This window comes from Lipotes vexillifer, unplaced genomic scaffold (assembly GCF_000442215.2).
Source record: "Lipotes vexillifer unplaced genomic scaffold, Lipotes_vexillifer_v1.1 scaffold1082, whole genome shotgun sequence".
Classification (NCBI taxonomy): domain Eukaryota; kingdom Metazoa; phylum Chordata; class Mammalia; order Artiodactyla; family Lipotidae; genus Lipotes; species Lipotes vexillifer.
In genome coordinates this window covers 16684-19590 of record NW_006781388.1, presented here as the reverse complement: position 1 = coordinate 19590, position 2907 = coordinate 16684, and the positions used below count along the sequence as shown (strand labels likewise).

At 32.6% G+C, this 2907-nt stretch overlaps 1 non-coding gene across 1 annotated transcript; it reads left to right on the top strand.

Moving 5' to 3' along the window:
- Nucleotides 1-2615: 2615 nt before the first annotated feature.
- TRNAE-UUC (transfer RNA glutamic acid (anticodon UUC)) lies at nucleotides 2616-2686 on the top strand. Its single transcript has one exon. It is a non-coding gene; the product is annotated as a tRNA-Glu (tRNA).
- Nucleotides 2687-2907: the final 221 nt, after the last annotated feature.

The following is a 2907-nucleotide window of genomic DNA, read 5'->3' as shown; positions in this document are numbered from 1 at the left end:
CTTTAGGGCTTGGTTTTTGATAAGTGAAATGGAAACTAAATGAATTTAGAAAATCTGTTCTTTCTCAGAAAAGCTTGGTTTTGAAACCATTTTTAAATTAAAATATTCCATTTGCTAGTCCAAAATGTAATAAAATATAATCTTTCTTTTTGTGTTCTTGATAAAATACTTCCCTCCAAACACTCACTGAAAATTTCCCCAAAGCATATGCAAACTTCAGATGGAGTAAATACAAAGAAGAAAGTCACATTTCACTGGTATTATACCCACTATGTTTTTCATTGTATGTCTAATTCTATCATGCCATAAGACATAATTTCTTTTTGGAAATTAACCAGGGAAAATAATAGATATATTAAGCAAAGTTATTTTTGCTCACATAGTCGTATTAAAGGCATTTGGAGAAACATCTCTTAGATGAGACCCTTACCACTAATACTGAGGGCTCAACAACATTGTTCAAAAGTTGTTATTGCTTAGTCACATATTTTGTTTAGGCTCCACTTCTTTCCTGTGGGAGTACAATATATCCGTGTTTAACAACATCAGTATATTCCTCGTTAGAAGGATCTTGGATCCAGGTGTTTGGGACTTGAATCAGCCAATGAAAATTAAAAGACTATGGAGCCAAGTTTTCAGCTGTAGATTTCATTTTACAAATTGTTAACTTTTACTTTTGCTATTAATCTCACCTCCAAAATTGCATACACAGTTAATTAAGCCACCAGGTGGCTTATTGCAAGGCTATTTAATTGCTTGCATCTTATTTTGAGGGCAATGGTTATAATTATCAAGTTACAAGTGAAATTAAATATGATGCCATTTCCTTGCCAAATGAATTGCGATTAGAAAAGGAAGCTAACTTAGGCCAAGTTGGAAGACTAGGACTAGTGTTAGATAAAATGCAGTGATTGCTTTTCAATTTCTCATTGAATGAGAAATTAAGCTTAATTTAATTTAAGAAAAGCGTAATGATGGGATTAATTTGATGCAGTATTTAATTTAATGCAGTCTCATTCTTAAGCTCTATGCCAATTTGAATGGCAAAAACATATAACATCACAAGTTAGATACTTCTTGTTTGCTATTTTTCAGTTATAGATTAATCACCTTGGGAGATGCATAGTTCTCAGAAATTTCCCAAATATGTTCTTTAGGTCAAAGTTTAGAAGCCCATTAACAGATATATTTTACAGATTGATTTTCAAGGCCAAATAAGTTTGAGAATTCTTCATTAGATAAGAACAATCATAGTTATTATTTAAAATATTTCCCCAAAGTATACCTACAAAGGTATGCAGCATTTCAAAATTTATTTGAGCAAGGAAACCATTTTTCTCAGAGCATCTTAGAAATAGGGTGAAAGAAGTTTCAATGAATCTATTTTAGAAAATGTTGCATTGACTCATGTCTTATTGTTTATTGATAAAGCCCAGAAAATGATAGGTCTAGGTCAATAAATGTTATCAGGAAAAAAATGCTTATTGTAAAATGTTTAAATGTCAAATCAGCTTTTCTGTCAATAGTATAATTTTTAAGTGATTAACTGGCTTGTTTTCTTAAGTGTAAAGATAGATTTCAAATATAATTTAAAACTAGGGTAGTCTATCAGTTTATAAAATTGCTCTGATTGAATTTCTATTTTTTTCCTAAAGTTCTTTAAGAAATATTTATTTTTAGATTAAAGTTATTTTACCTACCAAAAGGAAGACAATTTTCAAAAGTGTAATATAATTTTCAGTCATTCACACCTCTCAGTTAATCTACAACTCATTCTTGAGACAAAGTTTTGATATAGAGTGAAGAAAGGGGATAATCTATCTCCTAATTTCCTGAAAGGTCACTGGCACTCGGAAGAAACAGAGGGTGGTGAGTTTATAGATTCTTCCCTCTTCAAATGTCCAAATTCTAGCTTTCCTATGGGAACAAATGAAAAATAAAGTTGTCAAACTCTATATCATGTATTTGAATTTCTTATACACATTGTGGATATAAAACTTGGTAAACTTTGGACACATTTATGAACTTATTAAATGTCAATGGTTTAAAGAATACAAGTGAAAAATGAGCTGTCAAAAATTCTGCCTTTATGGACTTTTATTCATCTCAAAAATGTAATTTTTAAGACAACACTGACAGATTAGTTTTCCTAATAATTTCTTAGAATAGCTTTAGTCACATCAGCTTATGAGAAAGAAAAATCCATGCAACATTTCCCACTCTTAGGTAGTGAAGTTAAATAAAAATTGATTTTGGTCAAAGAAAATAATTCAAAAGTATATTAAAGCAATAATATGCACCCTGGAATCTTTCTTTGTTAGAACTTAAAAATGAATGAATTCTCAACTGCCTGAAATAGGTTAGATACAGAAATAGCTAAATATAATGAAGGGTAATAGTACTTCTTAGGGATCCTATCCACTTGTTTGATCATATATAACTGGTTTGAACTGCTCCACAACACTCAGAAGATATGGACTTACAACTCTTATTTATATATACCAAAGGAAAATCATCTTGGGCCACCACCTGTCAGATTGCCTGGGAGTCCTGTGTTATCTTCTTGGATTAACCCAGTTCTCATGGAACATTAAATTCTTTCCTTGTGTGTGAATTCCCTGGTGGTCCAGTGGTTAGGACTTGGCACTTTCACTGCCAGGGCCAGGTTGAATCCCTGGTCAGGGAACTAAGATCTCACAAGCCATGCTGTGTGGTCAAAAAAATGAAGAATTAAAAAAAATTTTTTTTCGTGTGTGTGTGTGTGTGTGTGTGTGCGTGTGTGTGTGGCAGGGATGGGTGTGTTGTTCAAGCTTACATAGTTTACATGAGAGGACCATCTGTTTGGTCCTCTTTTTCCAAGCAGGGGAGCCCAGGTGTCTGGTGATGGTGATGGTGATGCGGTTATCC